We start from the raw sequence: 27,480 nt of genomic DNA, 5'->3' as shown, positions 1-27,480 counted from the left end.
TGACCTCTTTCTTTGAGACATACCACTTCATATATAGCATTAACCCAGTATTATAATAAATATTTCCATTATCATTAGATAATAAACAGGAAATTAGTTTTTCTTGCAGTGTATTCTACATTGTCTGAACGATGAAATATATGTGGTTTGAATTTGGGTCATTAATTCAGGTAGTAAGGACATAGTACTAATTAAATTGGTGTCATAAATTACATTCCCATAATGAAGGGGAGCATTCTTTTAATGCACTAATAATCCTTTGTAGTTATATTGTAGATATGTGATTTTGGTAACCAGAACAATTGCATAAGAGCATGGATGGTTCAGTACACATCTCCATCACTGAAACAAAACATTCAAGGAATATATTATCCAGGGGATGGTTTGACAATTGCTCTCTAATGTAGAATAGCTGGAAATATTAACATGTTTTTATTTTTTTAACCTAAAACAAATTTTTTTCTATTGGGTATTGCTCAACAAAACCTTATCATTACCAAATCATTTTAGTACTCCTTTGAGTTGTAAATGGCATTTTTGCAGAATTCTAAATTTGGATGCTAATTTTCAAGAAAATGGACTCTTTTCTACTGTACTTGTGCTTATCACAAAAATATATCACTATTACATCATTGTTTGGTCTAAGGCCTACATGATTGATTTCATAGTAACCTTAAGAATGCACTGTATAAAGGGCTACAATAAGTTGAAAACTAAATGATAAAGATTTAAATTATTCTTGAAAATAGAGGTAACAAAATTTTATTATCTTATCAAGAAACTATGAGAGCTAAGTTTAGAAGAAAAATCTTTGCAAATTGCTGTTCTTTTCACATGCTCAAATTTACTTTTACTAAAATATAGAGAACAAATAAAGCCCTTTTTAAATTAAAGCATATATGTACAGTTAAAAATAACTATCATATTAATTATAGAACAAAAGAATGAAAAATGTTAGTTAATGCTAATAATAATATAATCAAAGAGAAAACCAAATTCAAGGTGAAACATCTCATGTTATGCAGTGTTAGACTACAAAATATTTTCAAAACTGAAGCAAGATAATTTTTGTGTTTGGAAATAACTAAGATCATATATTACAATTGTTGTTTTATGCTACAACATTAAGAAACTGTATGCCTTGTAATATGAAAATATTAGAAGTGTGATATAATTGTATCTTTGACTCACTTTCTAAACTGCAAAGGGGCATTTGTGAGTTTGTTTCCTGATTCTTAAAAGCCTTTTGCAAGTTTTGCTGTACTACAATGAACTATGACATAAACAATCAAAGTCATATTCTCAGAGGCAATAAAAATTCAATTTGGACTTCTGTGAAATTGCTGTTTAGTTAACTTTGAGGGTTCAGATTCAATAGAGTTACCTCTACTATTAACCATTAGTTTGCTTTTGTTCACACCCAAGCTATGCTTGATCAAGAACTGCCCATTCAAACAGTTTATATTTAAAACTGAGAGTTGTGATCTTAGGGAACTCTTAGTTTAACTTTGAAATTAAAAAAAAAATAGATATTTCACCTGTATTGTTGACAGAGGTCTGCAGATATTAAAAGGGAGGCCTATTTTTAAATGACATACTTTAATTAAAAAAGCACTTGATTATGAGCATTCATGATGAACAAAATGATTACTATAAAAAGCTATAGATAGTATTTTCATAAAATGAATATTATAGTTATATTTCATGGTTTTACAGAAACATTGATAAAAATGATCTGTAAGACCCAAATATATAAAATCCTCAAGGTTTAAAGATTAACAGGAGTTAAGGGAACGATCTATGGAAAAGAAAGACAAACTTTGAGTTGTGTAAGACTCTATAACAATGATTATGAGGGCTTTTTAAAATATTTGCTTACTTTTTAGTATCATGATGATAAAAGCATAAAATTTCTATAATCCTTTCTACACAGTTATACATACATAAACACTGAGTGCAGAGAGTCATGCTACCAGTGGTATTGCTCAGTATTTCTAAAAAGTATTAATCACAAAAATGATAGGTACTTAAGAATATATATATGATTATATACTTCTAAGTAATATCATTAATCACAGTATACCATAATCATTTTTACAATATAGTTTAAAGTGTCATTATTTTTGAAGACTGCATCTCTGTATTTTAGATAGAGTTTGGCCTTCTTGGACAAAGATTTAGACTGCACCTCTGCATTTTAGATAGATTTGGCCTTCTTGGACAAAGATTTAGCCTGAAGAGAGCCGGGAGAGTAGTTAAAAACTTATTGACTTTGCCAAATGCTTTCATATGTTTCTGCTCTCATGGAAAATGAGTTTTGATATTTTTTCAGCCTACATGTATGGAAAAGCTAAATGAAAAACAAAGCTAGCAACTTTCAACCAGTTCTAGTTAAGTTTGGTATTCACATATTGCTTTGATCTTCTCTAGAGCTTTCAAATATTTTCTAGAGTAGGCAAAACTAGTTTCAGCACTCAGCATCATTGAACAGTAACAATGAAGAAGAGGAAACGTTAAGTTTAGGATGAAATCTAGCTAAGTTTATGTCTATTTCTGTGTCAGAAGCTGGAACAGTTTCACATGTTTTTTGTGTGTTTGTTTTAGTTTAGAGCCCTCACAGAGCTCTCATCATGGGCAAGAACATGTTCCCTATAATGAATACAACCAACCTCACTGATAGTTCCAGCTGTGTAGCTCAAACTTCACACAATTTTTGGGCCACTATCAAGTCTGGGATCTTCTGCTCATCCCACCCCACTCCACCCTTCCTCCATGCCAGAGTGGTTCAGTGAAGAAGTTACTGGTACTCACTGTTCTATGGAAATAATAATCACAATATTTTGTAACCAAGCCCACTTTTATACTTCCTCAGACTGTTTAATTTTGTACTCAAACGATTCTTATTCATACATGTATTTGACAAGTCTTTTATCACTTCCCTCTAAAATAAAAATGCCTGGATGGTATATAACTTTAAAAATTAGCATAATTTATGTATCAGAAATATGTGAACCCAATGAATGAAATCATCTTCAGTTCCTTTAAGTTGCTTAAATTAAAAACACGAGTTACTACAGTTGGAAAAAACATGTATGGTTAGAATGTTTGAAGGCCATCAATCTCCCTAACCACATAAGCTAATGAGTTCCTTCTGTTTTCTTTGAATGAAATCACCATGAGTGGTTGGATGTTGATTTAACATAAAACAAATGGAAATGGGTGTTTCCTTTGTCCTTTGTAGAATTTATTTTTAAAAACAATTAGCAAGTATTATGAATACGTAAATGATCTCGCCATTACTTAAATAATAATACAGTTTGAGTAGTTAAACTGATTGCATTGTAGGGAATGCATAACATACTCCAACTGCCCTTAACTTGATAACATCTGCAGACATTATTAAGCTTCTCGTTTCATTTTTCTACCGTAACACCTGTATTGTTATAAATTATATTTTGAATTGCCATAAAATATCAGGTAAATTATATTTTTAGGATGTGTATGTGTCATTTAAGTGATCCTTTGTAATGGTAGCTTTGTGGCTAACAGCTTAATCTTGAATATATCAATGTAATTAAAAGCTGTTTCAATTCTTCCTTGTGAGTACAAAGAAGGTTGAACTATTATTATATGTAAAGTACAAGGAAAGAATTAAAAATTCTTTAATATTTAAAACATTATTCTAGAGAAGGAATATACTTCAATGTAATTGTAAAAACACAGAAGCTTATTATATTCTTAGAGAAAGGTGTTGAACCCTTTGAACTCTATAAAATACATATCCTATTGAATTGAAATTAAAACTCGTATGAGGCACTTCTCCACTCCCCATAGTTTTCCACTCCCAGACACTTCTGACAACTTCCCCCTCCCATGCATCCTTCTTTTTTTGTGATGTAGTCTCTTTAGAAACACAATGGAGAGTGACTCACTCATCCACTACGTGTCCAGAGCATCAAAAATATCAGACCTGTAAAATGTAGACAGTGGGTTCTTCCAGAGATTCTTTCTGAGAGAGTTAAATAAATAAGTAAATAAGTCAATAAGCCAACATATGGCCAGCTTAATTCAGGCAAAAATTACTATTGATTACTTACTAAGCTCACTAAATAAAAACTTCAGACCAAGTTTTGCCTCCCCAAAGAAAATAGGATTAGACTGATCTATGCACTCATTGGGGCTTCTTGTGAATCATACCCAGATGAATGAAAAACCTTCAAAGATAAACAAAAGAAGGAGCTAAAATCTTTCGGTAAATGCAAATTATTAGTAGTTTGACATATTTTGGTTTACAATCTTGAGTAATTTTAAACTCCAAAGGATACCATGATATAAATGACCTCTGAGGTTTGAGAATTCTCAATTTCTGCCTTTTGTTCAACTAAAGTAGCCTGATTTAATTTGCCTAGGTATATCTGTTGTATGTAGACATTTTGACAGATGTAAAAACTTAAGGTACATAGTAAGGTTTCATACCAGCTCTGCAAAAGTGTTTCCTCAAAGAGTTTATAAGGATATAAATGATAATACTTCAATTACAGTATCTAAAAAATTCCAAATGGAAGTGTTTGTGTAGTTTATAGCAGAAATGCAACAAGTTTTTCCTCTTACCTTTTGGAATGGTGTGAATGTTAAAACATTAATACATTAAGTAGAAAGAAATTTGATCATCAAGGATTCTCATTTTAAATTGAGAATTATAATGAATCAACCAAAAGAGCATGTTTCAGTTATTTGCACTTAGGTACTTTTAACTTGCATTTTTTTTTACAAGAACAAACTTGGGCAAATAGCTGGATTTACTTTAGTACTGGAAGTATCTGGCTTTGTGACAAAATACTGATAGGTATTTAGAGTCTTCATGTTTTTTGAACAATCTGCTGTTGACATTTTAATAACATTGTTGTTTGAAATGATTTCTGAAGTATGATGACTGCAACATACCCACAGCAACAAAAAGTACATATTGTTTCTGAAAGCAAAGAAGCTCAAGTTTCGTCTTATTTACCAGGGATTTGAATCTTGGAGAATCAGTCTTTCTTGAAAACCAATGCAAACTTACTTTTTGTATTAGTATAATCAGTGACTTAGAAATATATCTGAAAATTAAGTCATTTTCAGCTCATTTTGTAATTAAAAAAAAAGTCCAGGTTTGATTTTCCTCGGATGCAGAGGACACTTAACTGGCTTTTAAACATTTTTCAAGCATGATTTCCCCGTCGTGGTCTGTTCTTTTCACCTTGGATGCATCGTTGGCGCTGCCTGGCTGCTTGCTGACACTTCCAACAGAATGTGCAAGGAAGTGTGGTCAAAGGACAAGAGCAAAAGCAGTTTCAATGTTAAGAAATGAGGGAAACAGACCTAAGAACACGTTGAATGCACTTGCGAGTACAGAGCCTTGTAGTCAGTCTCCTTTCCTTTCTTTGCTTATCCTAGTGAGTTTAATCGAAAACAAACAAAACGCTCTGGTGAAATATAGTCAATAAAGTCAAAGTTTGGTTAGCTCTCTGTAACTCCAAAGAAAAAGTCACCGCAATTTTAGAAAACGTAACTTGCTTTAACGAGCGTGCCGGAAATCTCAGGTATCAAAGACATTAACCCTGGAGCGTCCCCCGCGCGCCGCTGCCGGACGGAGGCAGCCGCGGCAAACAGACGTTCTTTCTCTTCGGAGCAGTCACACAAAAGGAGGGCTGCGGAAACTAAAAGTTTCGGGGCCTCCGGCTCGCCGAGTGGAGAAAAGAGAAAACCTGGAGACGGGGTGGGTAAAAGACACCTCTTGGGCGCCTCTTCCAAGTGCAAGCAAGGAGAAAGCTCCAGGGCCTGGAGGGGAGAGGGGAGGGGGCGGTGAGCCACAGGCCAGCCCCCTTCGTCCCGCCTCCACGGCCGGAGCGCCTGGTTCTGCCGCGCTCTCCCAAATACCCTTCGCCCCATTCCAGAAATAAAATAAATGTTTAAATTTCAAGTGCGTGTGTGTGGACAGGATGGAGAGCGCGCGCCGGCACAGCGCGCGGAGGACCAAGCGCGCAGTGAGTGGAGTTTGGAGGTAGGGTGGGGGTAGGGGTTGAATTGGTGTGTTGATGGGGTGGTGGAAGCTGAATGCGGAGCCGCCGGACTGAGGTGGGGGACTGGGGGTGTGCCGAACCGAAGGGGAGGGGCGCTAGCCACCGCAGGCCGCCTCCGGGGCGCGTTCCGCGGCCGTGTGCGCGCGTCCCTCGCCGCCGCCGCCGCCGCCCGGACAGCCCTGCGGCTGCCCCGCCGCTGGCGGAGCTGGGGCCACCCTGGGCCAGCCTGTCCTCGGGCTGCTGCTTGGCCACTTCCATCCGAACAGCTCGAGCTCGTAAGTGGCCCCTTTGCTCCCCTCCCCCTGCTCGGGCGCACCGCCGTCGCAGCTGCTCAAATGGAGTGGAAAATGGCCATTGGGCGGCAATGAGTTAGAGACTATCTGCTCCACGTTTTGTACTTAGCTGCCTGTAATCTTCTTTTGAGTTTGCCGGAGCCCCTTGCTGGAAAAAAATAGGAGGGAGAGATTTGTCCTTTGCCGCCGTACCTGCTAGTATGTTTATATGATTAGCCGAACTGGGGGGCGGGCGGTGTAGGTGGGGGCTCGGGGTGGAGGAGGCGGCTGGAGGTGACTCCAGTTCAGACCTCGCCGTGAGTCTGTGTCAGGACTTCGCACTACCCCGTCTCTCTCCCTCTCTCTCCCTCTTTCCCTCTCACTCTCCGCTCTCACACACACGCAGAGGTGCAGAAGCGAAATCGGGAGCTTACCGGAGAATTCCTTGGGATTGTTGAGGGGCATCTCCCCTCAGTTGGTGTGCGTGACGTGGCTCTTCCCTGCACCTCCCTGTTTCCCTGAGCCCGAGTTCTCGCCTTCAGCCTTTCGTGGGGCAGCGGCCACTGCTCAGCCTTGGCCCGCAGACTCGAACTGTGAGGAAGGGCTGCCGCCTCTCGTCCCAGGCCGCAGGGTCTGCGCCGGGGATGTCAGTAGGGCCAGTACGGACGGCGGACGGTGAGGGGCTTCGCGGGACAAACTGAGTTGGCGGTGCGCCGCCGGCGTCTGCCCGCCCCTCCCGCGGCTGCTGCTCCTAGGGGACTCCCAAGTCTGCGCACCTCTGTCGGGCTTTTGCCTGCGCCACCCCTTTCGCTGCGATTCCCGAATTTTTAATTTTTTTTTAAGGGAGCGTGCGATCGAGGGGAGGGTGGTGGTGTGCGTGTGTGCCAAAGATCCCTCTCGCGGAGCAGCGTGTGCTAAACTGCGGGAAAATGTTAACCTAACCCCTGGAGCCGCCCGGCGCTGGCTGCTTGGTTGGAGGAGGCGGCAGCGGCGGCCGAGCAGGAGGACTCTCCGAGCCGCGGCGCTGCCTCGGCGCGGACCCCGTGGCTGGCGACCGGCCCGCGGCCGGCCGCTGTCCGGCCGACCAGGTCGCCGCTGCGCTTTGCGCCTCTCCCGGCGCGGCCCCTGCACCAGACGGTCCGCCCCCGGAGCGCGCTCGCAGACAGAGGTAAGAGCTGCAGGAGCGAACAATGTGCCTCTGTGCGGGGCTTCGGAAACCTGTTTGCTTTCGCCTGCTTCCCGGGGGTGGATGCGGAAGGTAGGGGAGTCGCGGGTGAGTTGGGGCTCCACTGTTTGTTTATGTTTTGCCGGGCCAAGGGGGTGACCCGCGCTCGTTCGGGTTGCTCCCCTCCCCCTTCTCCCCACCTCCTGTCCTCTAAAATCGATACGCAGAACTCCCAGTCGGTCTAGCCTGCTTCTTTTTCTGGGGGAGCTGCAGTAACGTTCTCGAACGTCTAGTTGCAGGGGGCACCGAGGGAGAGCAGAGTAGGATTGCGTTGTGCATATTTTGATTTGGGGGAAGTCTGCCTCGAAACGTTCCCGTTCACCTTTTTTTCACAGTGCGTCTGGGGAAGGGGGATACCAGGCCGCCCTCGGCAGGGCTGCTCAGCTCCGGGTGCGAGGCCCTGCCCCCCGCCCCCCTTCCACCTCCCCGCCGGCTTCAGACCCGTCCGGGTCTGGAAGTGGAACGGGGAGGCCAGGCTCTGGGAGCAAGTTCAGGGGAAGTGGACGATGGGGGAGGGCTGGCCTGAGTTGTCTTGGATTGCTGTTTCTTCTTGTCGGCGGTTAGGTGGTGTGGAGAGGCAAGGATGACAGCAAAGCGCAGCCAGATGTGGCCGGGCTGGCGCTGGGGCTGGCAACGATTAGGAACGGCCCGGCGGGGCGGGAGTGTGGCGGGGCCGGGCACCCGTGGGCCCTGGGGTGGGTAGAGAGCCTCTCGGACCCGCAGTGAGAGGGCAGCAGCGCGCCGCGCTGGGCCTGCGGGAGAAGTTACGGGCTGTTGGCTCCTGGGGTGGATCTGCGACAGAGTGCCTCGGAAAGCCTGGTTGGTAAGAGAGGGTACCAGGTGGGGAGTGGCTGGGAGAAAAAAGTGTGGCTGGAGCGAGAGGAAACGGGAGACCCCTGGGGCTAACCGAGCGTGGGCTGGGGCGACCGGACCCTCTGTTGGAAAGGCAAGGGCGAGCTAAGCGACAAAAGCGTCCCAGCACCGCGGAAGGCACTCTTGCAAGACTCCTTCGTTTGGGGTCACCAAACTTTGTTCTTTTCACCGAACTGCGGGGCTTGGGATAGGGAAAATCTCTGGAAGCTTTACTTTGTGCCAAAGAGTCGCCGAACAGAGACCAAGGGACGTATGTCTTTCGTATGTTTTTTTAATTCTCTGTTCACACTGTGCTCTAAAAGCGCAATTGTAGGGACAACTCCCGCGGTGTTGTCCCATCTTTTCCCATCTTCTTTGGACTCCACCCCCCTCATCCTTTCCCCCCGTCCTGGCCCCCTTATTGTTGTCTCGAATTCAGACCGAGGAAATGTTTTCCTCCTGTTTCTTGAAAGGTGTCAGGCTGCTTAGCAGCTTCTCCAAGCAGCCTGGGAGCGTCTGAGCCGCAGCCACCTACCATATGGTTTCCGTTACAAAGGCCAGGTTCTGACGTGCTCTCCTCGCCCCCATCCCAAATTCCCAAATTTTCTTCTGCAGTCTTTACACTTTGTGCACTCTTCTCTTCTCCTCTCCAGAGGCGTAGCTTTAAGGGACGTGGTTGGTCCATTCATTTCCCTGACAGTGTTTGTGTCTGGAACGGCCCCACCGAGTGTGCTCTTTGCTCAACTCGAGTTGCACAATGAAGAAAAGTCACATCCGTTTGGTAAATAATTGCCTGTTGGGATGTCTCTTACTAAATCAGGTTTGATCTTGGGCGAACCTTCAAAGATGGGCACGAAGGAGGCAATATGCATTCATAGCAGAAAATAGATTGGTTTGAATGGTGTCTTTGGCAACATTCCAAGTTGTGATGGGACTCTTGACCTAGGTAAAAGGTAACTTTGTAACTTTAAAAATTTAGTATTTTCCTAATACTTGAGACACCCTTTATAAAGAAAATCTACTTCTGTTCAGGTGTGTTATGGAACTTTTTGCTCTCCCTTCCTGCACCCTCCCAGAAATTTATGCATGATAGAGAGAATACTGCAGAACAACTGTTCTGTTGTTTAGTTTCTTCAGACATTCCGATTCTCTCCTTTTGTTGCTTGCCTCTAAAAGAGGTGCCATTTCACATCATTCTGCACAAATTGTTTGAATTAATGCAAGTGTGAATTCTTACCGTTTGAAGGGGACTATTAGCATATCAAAGGTTTCTTAGCTTCAGCTCAATTGAGAAAACTTCAGCCTGTCTTCCATTTGCTTCCAAGCGGGGCCCAAAGGGCAATGAGAATTGTAAAGGGTGAAAATAGGGAGGTGGATTCAGACTGTGTTTCTGAACTTTTACTGTTTTGTAATTATGTGAGCGAAAAACATTGTCTATTGCTGTGGAGCCCTTGCAAATGGCAAGACAATTATTTTCTATTGATAAATGGTTTGTTCCTAGAAAAAGGGTGACCTTTTATTTTATGATAGTCACTGTTGCCTGTCTTTTGGGGTCCCTTCAGTGGAAGAGAAAGCTTTTCCTTTTAACTTAATACTTTTTCTAGGGCCTATACTTTTGTTATATTAATAAACTGGGAAAAGAAAAGCTTTTCATCAATCCATAAAATAATAGAAATCTTGTGGTAAAAGAACACTCATTTTTCACCTAGAAAACTTTGTTTTTAATACACTTGCTAAATAGAAAAAATCACTGGAGGGTTTTGAATATTAAAACTCAAGAGGAACTTTGTTACACAATTTCTGTTGCAAGTGTAAGTTTGAAAAAGGATTCTAAGTGATATGCAATTTTTTGTGAATTGTATTTAGAGAATTTTGTTTGGCTGTCATTTGTCTCAAATTTTGCATTTTATCAAACAGTAAATGCTAGAGTTTAGCTTACAGTTGGTTTATTTTTCTTACTACTCATAGTGTATTTGCTAATGCTTTTTTATATTTGCGGAAGTATTCATTCTTTGGATTTCTTCTCACAACTCAGTATCCATGAGGGAAGAAACAGGAACAAGTCCTTGGGTCATTTGGGTCATTTTGTGATGAGCATATGGGTGAAGAGAGGACATTCTTCTTCCATTTTGGGGGAAGGACTGATTTCATTTATTTAGCTTTAATTTTCTAAAGCCTGGTTAAAGATGAAAATGAATCTGAAGGAAGGTATTGAAAATTTGTAAGTTCATTTTTTTTGCAGTTTTACCTTTGATGGTTGGTTGATTTTGAATGTGAATTGATATCCCTTAATTGGAGGAGATATTTTTAAAAAATTAATGTTCAGATCTCCTTGTTCTTATTTCAATAATGAAAATTTACTCTAATAAACATTTGGAAGTAAAAATATTAATTGCATAACATTTTTGGGCTTCAGCTTAATAGAATGAGAATTTTTTTCATATTAAGATTTTTTTAAAGTGGTATTCAAATTGTACATCATTACTCTGAAATCATTTTATGGTAGTTTGTTTATCTGATTTCTTCAGTTGTCTAAAAAGTACTTTCGAGGTAGAAAAGTGTTACATTGATGTAATTGCTATTATTGCACTTAAGTTTCTGTTTAACTAGTTTGCTTTGAATGTAGAGTGCTATAAAGAAAACATTATCTTTCAGAGCTATTTGTGATAATCTAAAAATTGTCTTGAAAACATGGCTCTTCATTTTACATCATGGTGATCCTGAATTCATCAAAACTCTAAAGGTGTAAAATGCAGTGAAAGAAAAGAAGATGTTTCAACATTTAGATGACAAAAATTGGACTACTTAGAGAAAAATTAATGTGTTGTAGAAGCACTCCAGCTGCCATTTTCAATCACTGTGGGTTACTATGTGTTGGCAACAGAACACAAATTTAGAAATGCAGATAGCTTTGGGAGCAGGTAGTTGGAGAAATCAGAATATTGAATCGTGGGGTAGAACAGACTAATTACTTCAGGTTTTGACTTGAGAATTTCTAATAAATGAATTTTTTTCCAGGCTCTGACTCCCTGCTTTATTAATGGACTAACATCAAAGCAGACAACAAAACTTCCAAATGTTATAAAAACTAATATAAACATACAGCTCTCACATGGAGTACTACAAGTCTTAATTTAAGACAAGCAGTTGGAGTTTTTATTGCTCTAATTTTCACAATCAGCAGAAACATTAACACCAAGCTTCTGGGTGTTTCCTTTCTTAAAATTAGCAAGAGGAAAGCTTTAAAACCAAAGTTTACTTAGGTTTAGATCTCCATTTGAATCACGATTGAAGCTTTCTGTGTTTTATTAAAAATTTTAAAATATTTTAATGTCTTAAGTAATATAGGAATATGTGAACTAAGATTGGGATTTTGGGAAGGTCAGGAAGTAATTAAAATCTGTACACCATAGAAATAAAATGTTACTGCTCCATTTTCTATCAAAATATTTGACTTGACATTAGTAAATAAGTGTTCAAATGACACAGTTTATTGACAGTTCTAATATGAAATGAGGAGAGCATTGGAGTTTATTTTAAGGTATGGGCTAACCATACTTGTACCTACCTGACAGAAATCTTTCATTTTAATAAAAATCCATAGCACTTGCCAAATTGCTGATGTTTAATAAGAGTGTAGATCAGTTATTCCTAGATTAGGCATGAAATACAGTTTTGGAAAGTTGAAGAATTTACTGTCATATAGTATTGCTATTTTTATTAAAAGTTTCTTCAGAGACTGTGCACTTTGCCTCTTGATGTTCACTGTATCGGATTGTGTGTCTTGAAGGAAAGGTATACATTTAATATCTGCAGAAAAGTTTCAAGTAGAATAAAAATGGAATTACTTCCAAGCTAGTAAATTTACATAATTACAAAAAAACGTTCATTTAGTTGTTTGCAAAAATGCCTACTTAAAAACTGCACAAATTGATAATTTTGAAGAGGATTAAAAATAGCAATGTTAGTGGCTAGCCCTGTAAAGAACTTGAAATTCTATTTTATGTTTTGGTCATATCAGTTCCTAAGATAAATTATTTAAATATTAGTTCACATTACCTAAATAGATAACTGTTTTGTAACTATTTTCAAGAAAGATTAAAACATTTCTATTTTACAGACAGATTAAACCCATAGCTTAACTTCTCTTACATAACACTAATTAGTGTATAGCCCCACCCAAATATTCATCTCTTCAAATAATTCTTGATTAAAGGTTGAAAGGTTGAAAAGTGTTTAATCACCTAGATTACTGTAATTAGACTTGATATCAGAAAAATTGAGATGGTTTTCTGAAATTCTTTTACTACTTAGGATTGGTCAAGTAGTGATTATTACTGTTTTTTTAATGCTTTAAGAAAAGGTTAAGGAAATGCGTTATTTAGCCTAGAGATGGTTAATGATTGGAATTAGGGAAACAGAATCGTAGAATAATGCCATTTTTCGTGATCTACTGTGATAATTTTTAAAGGACTGACTGTAACGGGGGTGTGTAATCCTTACATTTTATTCAGGGCATCATGTAGTATTGTGAGTTCAGTCTTATAAGTAGATACTATAAACTATGAAAATCTCAATGCTATCTTGATGTAAGTAGGTATTTTTAAGTGTATCATTGTGTCATGAAAAAAAGGTCTTAATCATCCAAAACTACTTACAAAATCTGTTTAGGTCACTTACATACTTTCCAATCTATTCTTATCCAATGATTTTTAAAAAGCATTTCTTAGAAAAAATTCCATATTTTGCAAGTAAAAATTATGTTTAAAAAAAGATCGAATGAAGGAACCAAGCACTTAACACCTGCAAGCAAAGTGCAGTTTATAGTAAAATACTATTGATTGCTTTGGAAGCACAGAGCAAGTTTAAATACAATTTGTTTAATCACAACAAAAAAGCAGTTTTATGAAGTAATATAGTTTGTTTTCATAGAGGATTTGATGCATTGTGTGGTGGTAAGTAAAATCCCATCACACTTGTATAAATTTGTTCAGTTACCAGAAAGGCTAAAAGGAAAAAAAAAGCAATTTAAATTGAAATTCAACAAAAATTACATTACCTTGGTTAGGAAGAACTTGTTAGCTGTGTCTAAATAGCTTAATAATATCAAAAGTTACCATGTTCCGCAGTATAAGGATATTGGCGCCTGTTTTAATATGCATGCATCTTGTTTACTCGGTGAGTTTAGTTACTTGAACATTTTTTTTCTTTTTGCTTTCTATTTTTGTTTTTATGGAAGCTCTTACATTATTACATGACATTCAAGAAACTATTTCCACTAACATTCTCGTTTGCTTTAGAGGTTTGTTTTTTAGTTTTCTGGATTTCTAGAATTGAGGTCAGTTGATACTTCAGATCAGTGCAGTGAGGTATCAGACATGATTTTCTGAATCAAAAGAGACCCAGTCCATCAATAGGGATAGCTAGGTTATTAGCAACAGAAACACATAGCAGTTTTTTTTTACTATTGACTCAAAATATACAGAACTCTGAATCTTAAACTCTTGTGCCAGTAATGTGGTGTGGGGTTGATCATAGCAGGTAGATAGCGTGGCACCTGTTTCATTACCTACACCCTGATTCATTCTGGCACCCAGATTTCCTGAAGTGCAGAAAAGGCACAACTACTGAACAGCCACTCGGCTGATTTTAGGTCATGAAGTCAACTTCCTGGAATTTCTGGGGGAAAACAGTTGAAAAGGGAGGACAAATGTCACTTTAAATAGAGATGTTTAAATCAGATTTCTGCCCGAGGGTGAAATTTAGGTCTGTTTTAGCCCGGATGTAATGTCTCCCTCTACAGAGCACAGCATTAATCACTACCTGACAAGAAATCATATGCTGAGCAAAACGGGTCCTGGTCGGTTTTGTCATTGATTTTTGCAATCTGTGAGGAGCACATTAAAAACCTTAAAATTCACACACAAAGATTACACCTTAATATCTGAATTTCGGTATTGGAATTAGTTGCCTTAAAAGACGCCTACTTAAAGCTAGAAAACCTTAGGGAGACTTTGTTTTTGTTTTTTGAAGGATAGGCTTCGTACCTTAATAAAAATAAAATTATTTTCTAATATTAAAAAGGAAGGTAGGTTAAGCAGAAGTTAACTTCCTGAAATGCTTACCAAATCTTAATTCTGTTTTAAGATGCATTAAGTAACTTAAATAATGTGTTTTTTAATCTAATAGTGGAAAAAAGAAACAGATGATGAACTGTTAGTTCTTAGCCTTGAGGTGGGAGAAGTTGAGAAGGTGGTTAACCTTAGACACAGATCAAGGCAAACATTTTGTTAGAACAAAACCCTGTGTCTTTTTTTCTGGAAGAAAAAATAAAAGCTTTAGCCATTGTAGTAGCAAAGAAGAATGCATCATGAGGCTCCTAATTTAACAAAAATACAAGGTTTAGTTTTACTCTTTTATTAGGTAATACTGTTTAACTTCTCTTGGTCACATTATGTGTATACACATAATGTACATATAATGTACATACACAAGTGTGCAATTTATATTCTTGTCTTTTGTTTATACTAATATTTATTGACAGTTATTGGCTAAAAATTAGTGCAAATTTAAGTTTAAAATGTGAACTACGTGTGATTAACATGTCTGTTTTTAGACTGATTTTGCGAATGATATGATTTATTTGGTCTCTATTTTGTTCTCAAAAGTATTTCCTGCCTTTGGACCATGAAATGCTTGTTTTATCCAGACTGCATCATTTTGTAGGTATTTTACATCGGTCCACAGCTCAAACAGATTGTTGCTTTGAATTTAGATGACAGAATAATCTAACCCCAATTGCTGTCAAAAACGGTTCTTGGCTGCTGGGGGCAGGATAGGCGACCTTGCTTTTGAAGAATGCTTTCTCTTGTAGAGGATAGTAAATAATGTCTCTCTTTGGAGACAGCAAAAGGTAATTCTCTCTTTTGCTTGTAAAAAGTTCTAATTTTAATCATCTATTCTTAAAATACTGTGACATCAGTTCTCTCTATAATGGATGAATCATTACACGATTTTAGATAGTCTTTAGTTTATATATTTGTTTTATGCTGATTATATTTATTTAATGAGTTCTCAATTACAATTTATATTAAAAATCACGAAATGATTTTCAATTTCTACTTTGAAGCAAAGTATTTCTATTTGGAATTAGTTCTTTATTCCACTGGTACTGTTCATTGTTCACATGGATATTTTCTTTCTCTGCATTAAAAGCCTATCTTTTTTTACTGTTTATTGCTGTGGTTATTGATTAGAAGTTACAGAATACATTTTTTATACAGTATTTTATCCACTCATTTATGTTTTTAATCTCCAGATGCTCATGGTATGTTTAAATTCTTAATTTCTCTGGTTTTCCTGTAGTTAACATTCCAGTTTGGGAAACATTAATTTTGGTGATGTAAGTTTAATGCATTTGTATCTCCGTAATTGTACATACTTTCATAGAACTTGAGAAAGAATAATGTATTAAATGAAGAATTGATGGATTTTATATATCTTGTTTTCCATTTTATAAAAAGATTGGCATAATTCTAAAACACTTAAGTTTGCTTTACATGCATCAACAAATAAAAATTTTACAAAAATTATGATGTCCTAGACATTTTCATTTTTTACTAAGGATATTTAGCTGTTTTTGTCCTTTTTAAAGTCTGTTTGTCATGAGAAAGACACTATTTGAATTATTAGGTGATTCCTCTTGAGAACCCTATAGATGAATAATAGGGACATTGCTCTCTGCCTTGTTTTTCCTGCTGTAAATGCTGGGTGTGATACCCGTAGCCTTGATAGAAGCCACTGTTCATACTGCTAATTGGTTTTAAAGAAGGTCTAGGGCCTGGTTATTTAGAACTATAATTGAAACAAAATTTCTTTCTCTTAAGCACTAAGAACAGTGCTTGTTATTAAGTTGCCTTTTCCCTTAACTTTATTTTCTTTAAGTGGAAAAAATATAACTGATATCTCTGTATGGCATTTCTGTATGTTTTAGCATGAAAGTTAGCATATCTTTTAAAATTTTTACTTGTTTAATAAGGATATTAGTTTTTTAAAAATCACTTTTTACAAACCTGTCAATTCAGTTCATTTATAGGTAAGCCAAACTGGATTTGCCTTAAATTTCTGCAACTGGGAAATCTTAAAATGGGAGGATCATCAAAGATTGTTCAGCAACAATTTTTTTTTGCTACACATTGCCCCCAAGACCTTGAAAACATTCTTAACAATTTTTTTTCTTCCTTGGCAGAGATGCACCTTACATATCTATCTGTATAGCTGGGGAAGGGAACAGGGGAGAGGAGAGTGTGTAAACAAATTTAAAATAGCTCTGAAAAGAAAATATCATGGTGGGGTAAAAACATTTTGCAAACCAAATCAACTTTTTTTTGTATTGAATTAATGAAAACAGGTTTATTGTACAGAAGTAAATACTCTCCAGCTTTAAGTTTTAGAATTCTAACAAAATGCAGTTGTTACTGCATTCATTTAAAATTGATCTTTTATCTCTCACTATAAATTAATCCTGAAATGCCACCTTTATATATTGGTCACTTTGCAGTCAGATGATGCATCAGATATACAGGTTGAGCAGCTAGGTTTTGGGGGGTCTTATTTGAGGGGGCTGCTGTGTAAGCAAGGTAATATTTCCTTTACCTGAAACACACCTTGTGAGAGTAGCCCTTGGGTGATTGAAAACTTTGTGTGTCCTACCTGCTCAAACTGCATTCCTAATCAAGATGACAAGAATAACGGTGTTGACCCACTAATTCTAAGGAGCAGGTGTTTTGATCATATAATTGATAACTGATGGAACAATGCCAGATGATAGTATTTTTGTGCGACAGTGACCTGCGACTTTATGCAGGGAACTGCCTACATGCTTGAATATTTTTGCTAACCCTTGTTATTACCTGCAGAGGGAGCTTGTATATGACATAAAATAATCAAGACAGTATGATTTGGTAATTTCTCATTTGAAAATTGTTTAATTAACATACCTTTTATTTTTGTTTGAGAAAAATTAAGGAAAGTAAAGCATTTTGGGGTTAGCCATATATTATAGTGAAATTCAATATATCAACACTAAGTATTTATCATTCCCTATATTCACAGATTAATAACTGTGGTTTTTACTTTTTCTTAATTAGCAAAGATAATGTGGAAAACAAGGAAGATAGTGAATCAGATTCATTTTAAGATTCTACCTTTTTTTAAACAGTGAGCTACAGCTCTTGGAGGATGGCTGCAGAACCAGGTCTTCTTTAAATATCTAATAATTGTTATAAGAAATCCATATTTTAAAGATAGCTTTTCAAATTATGTAAAATATAAAACAATCACTTGACACAAACAGTAAATTATATCCCTCTACTGAGTAGATCAATCAATAGATCAAAGTACATGAGTTGCATATGTTCTTTTCTAAATATAAAAATGGTCACTTTGGATTAATGACATTTACTTGTGATAATGGACCGATCAGTGCTGTGACATTTAAATGGGGAAACTACCAGTGAAGACCTAGTACTAAATGGTTTAGAAAACTGCTAACTTGATAAAAAGTGAATGCAAGCAAGATAGAAAGTAGTTTTGATTAATAACTGAATTGTATTTGTGAACGCTTTGTGAACTAAATTATAAGCTGGATACTCATAAATACTTCAGAGTTTTGCAATCAGGTGTTTTGAGAATCAGGGTGTAAAAAGGCCTTTTGGGGCATTGGGATCTTCTTGTGAGCAGGGTTTTTTTTTCACATTATGTGCATATACTTAATTGCACCTGGAAATTTAAGGATAGAATATTATATTATGTAAATTCTAAGAAAAATGAATATTTCTATTTTTATATTTTGGTATCATAATGTTATTTCAGAAAATGTTTGTTAGAAAGAAAAGGTTTTCCACCTATACATCTGTGAAAAGAGATGTGGTAGTTCATTTTTTTCTCTTAGTTTACCAAGGAATGACATGACAAATAAAAATATTTATTTTGTATTTTAAAGAGCTTTATTTCTTAAAGAAATTTATTGTTGTGGACTTATTATTTTATTAGCTAGCCTTTGCTAATGTAAACAGTCAGATTGTTACTGTTGCACAGAATGGCCCTCTAAGTATAGGGGAACTTGTATGTATGATAAAGAGATTTATGGTACTTGCATGGGTTTTTATATAGCAAGATCCTGTGTTATCTTAACAAGTCCATGTTATTGTACATTTATGCAGAGCATTTAGACATCAGCATAAAAATGATTGCAACAGCAATTACACTTAAAGGATTATGATGGCACATTTCACAAAAGTATATAAATGCTCCTTTTTCATAGTTATTGATTGGCATCCTGTACTGCCAAATTTACTTCATTGTCTTAATATGATAAAAAGAGCTTTCTTATCATAGTTGGTGCTAAATATAAAAGGCACCAGAAATGGAATCCAGTATTACAGTTCACTATTCTTTTTCTTCAAATACCACACCTCCCTTCACAGTGAGGTAAGGGTTACCAGAAAATTCATTCCAGGAAGATGGTTCGGTGAGCAACAGTAACTGTCACGGAGTGCATGACTTCTGTTGGGTTGTTGAAAAGGCACAGCTAGGGTGAGTTCTGCTTGTTCTATCTCAAATTTGAGGGTAGACTACTGAGTGCTTTGTAAAATAGTGAGATTTGAATCCATTGCAAAGAAAGTGAGCTCTTGAAAAATTAAATTATTGTTGAGTAAGTATTGTTATTACATTGAGGATATTTACAGCAAGGACATATTTTGGCAATTGCTTTTTAGTGCAACATAATCCTGACATCCTTGGTAAGTTAGCAAAGAAGTTTTTATTGAATATTCTTAAATACGTTAGGGGTAAATGTGTATGCATCAATTGTTCCTAGATCTAATTGAGCAGATTTTTAAAAAATGCTGTATTATGTGTAGAATGTAATACAAAGAATAATTCTCCAGATAACGATAATGTGTTATGAATATAGACTTGAAATAATCTTTTTAATATGAATTTTATAAAAATGAAGCTATTTAAAAGAAAAGATGGTACACTTTATACTCTTTGACCCGAGTCAAATATTTTAACATGTTAATATTTTAAATGAAAGTTTACAAAACATGTAGCAAAAAAATTTATTCAAAAATTTTCATATACCTATATGAAGAGTCTGAAATTCAAAACTGTAATCTGCGTGTTGGAAAAATATTTAAATTGCCTTATTATCAGGATTTAAAAACTGATGTGTTCATTTTAAGTATAAAGTGGGTAAATAATATTAGATTCTTTTCTTGCTTTTTATATGTTTCAAAGGTATTCCTTTTTGTCTGTTTGATTTCTTCAAACTGAAATCTAGCAGAGATTTAAAAAACTACTTTTTGCCCTGACTGGTATGGCTTGGTTGGGCATCGTCCCGCAGAGGGAAGGGTCGCAGGTTTGATTCCCTGTCAGCGCACAAGCCTGGCTTCAGGGTTTGGTCCCCAGTTGGGATGTGTATGAGAGACAACCTATCAATGTTACACTTTCACATCATGTTTCTCTCCCTCCCTTCCCTTGTCTCTAAAAGGAAATAAAATCTTTCTTTTTAAAACTACTTTTTATTTTTATTACACACATTTTAGTATGATTTTTGTGGCGTTCACATGATGGTGCTAATCCCAAGCTGCCCTGAAGAATGAACAAATTTCTGTTCCTTTGAAAAACAACTTATAACACATATCACAAATTTTCTCTCTAATTTATATATAACGGTATTACCTTTACATAAAAGTAAATACCATACCTCAGGAACTATTTGAAATTGAAAATAATACTGATGCTTTCTGCTTATGAATAGTTTTGTCTCATGGTTTCTATATTTTAATATAAGTATGATTATGAACACTGCTTTTTTATTTATATTTAAGGAAAAATAAAACTCATTTAATTATTGATTTTCTGTGTAATGGTTTTAAAAAATTTAATGCTCATTAAATCAGATTATTGATTCAAAAGGCATTTTTGTTTTGAGCAAATATGAGTCAAAGAAAAAAAGGAGTTGCTGTTATACCAGAGGCCCTAAATAAAAAGTTTAGGTTCTTTGAAATGACTTAGCCCAGCATTTTACTATTTGTCAGAACATCATAACAAATACTTCGTTATCTCTTATCTTAGTAAAAATTATTGGCCCCCAAAAGCTACTGGTTAATGCAAATATAAGTACCAAGACTTTTAAAATTTGTTGAATTTCATTTCAAGAAAATTGGTTTTACCTGTTTGCTACGTGGGATTCAGATCAGAGCTGCGGCATATTGAAGAATTTAAGAATACATTCTAAAAGCACTTTTCCATCTTTGTATTCTTAATAAGAATTTGGGGATTATTTATCTTTATAAAATATTTTGTAACATGCTGACAGAATTGTATTGAACTTGGTGGTTAAACATAACTTTTATATTTTGCCTATTTTAATATAGTTACTCTTTCACACCTCCATGTGTTTTTATTTTTTTACTAATTTCCTTGTATTGTGTTACTAAGGTGTTAGGAAGTACATATATTCTTCCAGCATTTCAGCCTAGGAAACTCTAATTGCTTTCATTAAATGAGATTACATCTTTAAAAACAGTTATTAATCTGTTAATATTGCGTGATTAAAAATTCAGGAACAAATCTAAAGTATCTTAGAAATCACATTTAGAATCGATTCTTAATAGTTTAAGAGTATTCCTAAAAAAAAAACAAAACACAAAGAACAAGAACTAGAGCTCATTAGAACAATACTAAATTGAATAGCCTGTAATATAATCATTGCTTAAGTATTAAGGATATCGAGAACCTTGTAGATTACATACACTAATAGACTCATTTCTCTGTATTGCTTGTCTGTTCCATGAGCAGCAAATTCACAAGGTTGCAATCAAATCATAGTGTTAACTTTTAATTGAAAGTAAACTAGAATAGAGGTTTGTTAGCTTACTTTATTAAAATTGATTTTGCCTGTTTATAAAGAATAAGTCACCACAAACTCATATTTATAAAATGGATATAGTCATGTTTTTTCAGCTAACACCTTTTTAATATTTTGTAAATTTTTTCAATATTTTTGACATTTTATGTAGCATGATTTCTTAAGATGTTTTAATAATTTGATGTCACTTATTCCTGAATTGCTGGCTGAGGTCTCATTCTCTTTTTTAAAAGAATTAAGTTACAGTTTTTATTTGACTTCCAAGTAAGCTGCTGTTTGACCTTGCAAAAAGAGCCAATATACAAATTTAGGGATTAGTATTAATGTATAGGATTTTTATTGAATGTGGAATCATATGGTGATGGTCTTTAGAGTGTTTCTATATGACCTAATATATATTAAACCCTCCATAATTAAAAAAAAAGGATATTTGCCATGCCTTCATGTTTGACATTGTTCAACTCTCATCAAAGATGTTCTTAATGTTTACTCTAATAATCAATTATTCATTATAATATGAGTGATTTTTTTATACTTGCATACTCTTACTCAACCTAAAAAACAGAAACTTTATTTTGTGTACTTTTTTCTCAAAGAAAATATAGACGTTTTTATTGAAGCATCTTAAATGACAGATCGAGGAATGCATAGATATATTGCCATTCTATAATTAAAATTTATGTTATGAATAAAATGATTTTAAAAGAAAAAGGTGCATAGCACAATTGATGCCTTTGGTTGGCCTGCCATCCTACCTTGTTTTATTTAGATTTGTTTCAACCAAAATATGGTCAAGTATGTATTCACTCTTGGCTGTGATTTGTTATTATCCTGATTCTAGTTTTCTGGCTGAAAATTAGGCTCTGTTACTTAAACTTACAAATACTGTATTATGTGTAAGATAATTATGTGTATCTTGATTTTTTTCTCCTTTTCTGTTAAAATCTGAAACTTAGACAAACTGCTGTGGTAACTTTACTGTTGCAAATTTTTTAGCATAATTTGTGTTTATTGTCTATAAGGGATTTTTTAAAAATAAGAAGTATATGAAACCATGTGTAAGGATTGGCTTGTAGATAATGAATTATAACATGTATTAATAAATGAAGTTGTTGGAAAGTCAGGCTAAAAATATTAGAAAGGATTCCAGGAAATAGCATATAAATTTGAGTAGTTAAAATTTTCACTAACACTGCTTATAATGGTTAAAAATTGGACAATATCACCAGTATACTATGAATTTTAAAGCTTTGCTTAGTCTATTTGAACATTAATTCCTTATTAAAATAAGCTTTAATATTTCATATCATTTTAACATGCAGTCAGGAACTGATATAATTTAAGTGTTTAATATCCAGGTTGATATATTTTGAAATTACCTATCATGGTGGTATGGAAACTGCTTTAAAGGTAGGACTTCAGTCCATTTTTTGGTGGTGGTTGTTGCGCTTATGGATACATTGAGAAATATTTTAGCAAGTCAGTGGAAATTAGAAGCTCCTCCCTATCTTTAGTAGTAAGCTTTCTTTATATGAACTTTGAGTTTTATTGATTCTATACAAGCATAGCAGATAACAAATTGAACAATAAATCTGGAAAAGCAGTTTTTGGGTTAACATATACATATTACAGATTTGGAAAATTGAAAATTGTTCTTAGTTCTAAATATAATAATCAGAAATTTATCTTTATCTTTCACAATATTGTGCAAATAACCAGTGGTACAGTGGGTTTTTTAGCTGAAAGGCAGATGTTTCCACCTTTGGATTTAACATTCAAGATTGTGTTAATCCAACTAAAACTCCTTCAGCCCACTTTGTATTCATGGGGACATTTATAGGGTGCGATTAAGACCGACCATGCAGGTATATGGGAATGAAGTAAATCTTAATTTTTGGCAGCCTGTCACTCTTCTGTGCTGAACAATTTATAGTTTTCTCAAGGACAGAAGTTATACGAAGCCAGAGTGACTCAATTTTTGACACTATCTTGCCTCTCATGCCCAGTTTGGGTAAATTAAATTGTATTGAGAAGCACAGTACTAGAGAATTTTTACTATGTAGAAGAATTCTTTTGAGAGTCCAATTAAAATAAAAGTCATATCCAAATTATCTTTTGAAAAGTCTGTTATTTCATATGTGGGTATGTTCTCTTAAAAAACACATTTCTGCAGTTCAGAGCAACCTTCCCAACAATGTTGCATATGCATAAATGACAGGTGAGGGCTTGGATTTACTTTACTAATTCATGGAATTTATATGCTTTGAGGTTTACTTTCAACATGTTATTTTTGGTTTCCTTCAATGCCACAGAAGTTACTGTGGCAGCACATGTGGTTTTTAAAAAGTGACAACTTCTAGCACCCAGTTTGCCAAAATTGCCAGAAGTATGCATTTGCTTGCATTGGTTTTAAAGTCTGTATTTTTGAAATACTGATTGTGTTTTAGCCTTTACAGGAACAGTTTTGTTATTAGCACATTTCATCTAGTTATCCATTAACTTCTGGGCTTTAATTCTAGTCTTTTTAGATAAACAGCCATTTATTAAGGCCCTGCTTAGAGAAATGTACTGTATATAGGGACTGTGCTCTCTAGGAATTTATAATCTCCTGAGGGAGACAGATGTTTACACAAATAATTTTAATGTAAGGGCTACTACACTGACATAGCATGACATGAAGTGTAGAGGAAAGGCTGTGGAAATACAGGGTTGGTGGAGTGATTTCAACGGGTAGTATAGAAAAAAGAGACCCTACTTAAGGTAGACCTGAAGGCAGAGGAGAACTTTGTCAGATGAAGCCTTTTTGAGGATGAGGACAGGACAGAGGTGAAGATACTGGAAGATAAAAGCAGAAAGTGGTGCCTTAAGGAGAATGTATAGAATGTATGAATTGCACAGAAGTGGAAGGAGATGAAACGCAGACATCAGTTTGGGGCATGTTATTAGAGAGCCTAATCTGCTAAAATTACCAGGGGGCACCCCCCCAAAACGGGAATTATCCTGCTAGCTGAGTGTTCCAGGAACCCATCTGTATCAGGGTACTAGCTGGCATTGTTGTGAGAGGCTGCATTGGGTTGCAGTGAATTTTTTATAACAGGTTTGCTCATTTCATGATGGGTGAGTTAGGAGCATACCTGCCCACGTGGCACTGAGTGTTCAGTAGGTTTAGATAAAAAAAACAGCACGATCCCCATGCCCCAGCCTCCCTGTTCACCCAATCTTATCCTGAGTGATTTTCATTTCCCTGGATTAAAACAAGTCCTCAAAGGGAAACTTTTTGTCCATGTGGGGAAAAACAAAAACAAAAACCCAAAACAACAGAAGCACTAAAAGCCATCAAAATTGAGGAGTTCAAAAACTTTTGAGTAGTGGAAAAATGTCTTCATAGGTGAATTGCATCAAATGGAGAGTCTTTGAAGGTGACCGAGTTTAAACATGTGAGAATAAATACACACTTTTTAAATAAATTTCCTGTTTTATGTCCCTCTCCCGTATATTTTATCATGTAGGTATAAAAGATGTTAATACTTTTGATTGAGTAAATGTTACATTTGATTCCTAACTCTCAAAGTGGTGTAACCACTGAATTAGAGGAGGGAAATTCTGGAGGAAATAGAAACATAGAAGGCTTGGATGATAGTCCATCCAGGTGAGAGGCTATGGCTGTACACAGCTGGGAAAAGTTTTATAATGATGGGATAGAATTTAGTAATCGGTGGGCTATGGGGTAGAGAAGAGCTAGGATCATAGCCTAGGTTCCATGCAAGTCACTCATTCCTGCTATTACCCTGCTTGACAGCAAGAGAGAGGGAATTAGCCCACATTTCTGACAATACTTTAAGGTGCATGCGTTACACGAAAAGATCAGCTGGACCCCAAATCGCTTCAAGTTGATATGTTTTTATGTGATACTTGTGAAAAAGTATACTTTTGCTTCTTTTATAGATGCTTCTAAAATATTCCATATGTTTAATATCACACTAAATCAAGTGTCAATTAGAGTGAAAAATTTTATTGTGTAAGGTTACAAAATTTGGGTTTTTGGTTTATTTGTATTTTATCTGAAGTTCCTGTAAGATAATTAAGACTATAAAAGCCAGTTATTATAATCTGGTTAGAAGGAAGTATTTATTTTGTGAAAGAACACCTTTGTCAGGATTAAATCTGTTGAGATACTTCCTGTGTTCAGGGTCATTTTAGTAATGTTCTTAAGAGCTTTTTAACCAATGAATTAGACATTCTTAGGTTTCCTTAGATACCAGCCTGCCTCTTTTAGGAAGGCTTAAAAGTTTCTATGCCATGCAATTTATATTGGCTTTTTCTCTTGTTATTATGAACTTATATTTATTCTCTTGGTATGTAGGAGATTTTCCAGCTACATATTGTGTATTATAAGAATAATGAAATCATTTCCTCAATAACTTTTCAGTTCTTCAGACTCAGCAATAACTTTTAGCCTTTATAGCTGATCCTTCGTATCTAGTTAATTATGGGTGACAAGGGTGAAAACCAGCTAAAAGCATCTATCAGCACCTATCATCGGTGATTAACTCAGACTAGGCTCTCAATCTGTTTTTGAATAAACAGTTATTATTGTTGATAATGAAGATCACAATAACTTTTGCTACAATCTAACCAATTCCAGATTCTTCTCATAGATGTAGGAATGGTAAAGGTAATAAATAAAAGAGTTAGTACTGGTATTTTCTGTGCTAATGCGGAAGTATTCTTGCTTCCATATAATAGAGAAAATTTGTCTTATGCAGTTATATTGCTTAATGGAGCTGCATACATGGAAAGGTCTCAGTAAATGCTTGTTATTATCATTACCGATGTGGATTAAATTTGCTTCACATTGGTTTCCATACTTTAAGCAGGCCATGTCATTTGGCTTCCATTTTTTACTATAGATTGTTTCATTTTTTTCTCTTATTTTTGTTTGGGAGGTTTTTCCTCCTGTTCTCATTGTGCTAAAGGTTTTCTATTATTTTTTATTATAGGGGTTTCTATTATTGTTGCTGTCTTCTTTAGATGATAAACCAGTGACTGGCCTGACTGGCCTTTGTCAGAATAGATGCTCAGATGTTGAAAACAGGAAGCATTGATGATTACCCAAGCACCTGAGAATATCTGTACTTTCTCCTTCCACTTTTACTATGTGACTATTTTTAAAATCTGGTGCCTGATTGAATACCACGTGGAAAGCACTCAAGTAGGATTTTTTTTTTGTAGTTCTTCTCCCTGACCTACAAATACAGCCCAGTGTCCCTGCCCCCGAATCATTTCAAGTATTATATCTTCCCACGTATTACCAGCTTTAAAAGGCAGTCAGGAGAGGATACTCTCAGCACATGTCCTGGTATGAAGGCTGATTTTTTTCTCCTGGTGCACCAGTCATACTGAAGGCATAGATCAGCATAAGGTAATCAATACGAAATAAAGGGAGGTTAATTAAATGTGGTTATTGATACTGTAGTGTGAGTTTTATTTTAGTTGGTTGGTTAAGGAAACCATAAAAATGTAATAAAATGTTTAAAAAGACATTTTAATAGTCATAAGATAAAATATGTGAAGAAAATTTTCGACAAACGATTTCAACAAATACGTGATGTAACAATAACATTTGATATCTCATGTAAACTGTTAGCAATAGTGGCCTGAATTTTAGCATCGGACATGTTCTGGTATGCAAGGAGCCATTCTTCAGTGGTACTTAGATATCACAGGTGCTTTATCTTTACCTTTTAATTATGAAGTGATAGTTTTCTTGGGGAGGTGAGGGTATTGCCTTCTGAAATATCTTTTAGTGACATACTAAAATCTGATTAAAATCTCATTATGTTCTTGCATTCACAGCAGAGGACTACTATAAATTGCATTGTGTGAAACTGAATTGTAACTATGGTTTGATTTAAAGTATTAATAAAATCCAAATCTGTACATTCAAGATTTTAATTTAGTGAAATGCCAGAACAGTTTCTTTGTATTTAGTCTGACAAGTGTTATGTGAGAAGCCTGTCTTCCTAAATTAGGACAGGCATGTATATATAGTACCATTTACAGAGTCTAATTATTAAAACCTGTTAGATTTCATATTTAATATCAGATATCTTTCTATAAGCAAGCTGCTTA

General features: G+C 36.0%; 1 protein-coding gene across 12 annotated transcripts in view; it reads left to right on the top strand.

The window, feature by feature from the left end:
- ADGRL2 (adhesion G protein-coupled receptor L2) overlaps positions 1-27,480 on the top strand; it is a 264,537-nt gene that overhangs the window by 75,182 nt on the left and 161,875 nt on the right. For 8 of the 12 annotated variants that reach the window (XM_045835276.1, XM_045835274.1, XM_045835275.1 and 5 more), the window contains exon 1: positions 6,723-7,502. The exons of 1 other annotated variant lie outside the window; for it this stretch is intronic. The gene's annotated coding sequence lies outside the window, so the exon portion shown is untranslated. Of the gene's footprint in view, positions 1-6,024; positions 6,044-6,206; positions 6,338-6,722; positions 7,503-8,363; positions 8,383-27,480 lie in introns of those variants that run through there. 3 more of the 12 variants (XM_045835272.1, XM_045835270.1, XM_045835273.1) reach the window with 3 other exon arrangements.

Source organism: Phyllostomus hastatus, unplaced genomic scaffold (assembly GCF_019186645.2).
Source record: "Phyllostomus hastatus isolate PE091 unplaced genomic scaffold, TTU_PhHast_1.1 phas_contig_209, whole genome shotgun sequence".
In the NCBI taxonomy this organism is placed as follows: Eukaryota; Metazoa; Chordata; class Mammalia; order Chiroptera; family Phyllostomidae; genus Phyllostomus; species Phyllostomus hastatus.
The sequence above is the reverse complement of the archived record's forward strand: the minus strand, read 5'-3'. Positions and strand labels throughout refer to the sequence as shown.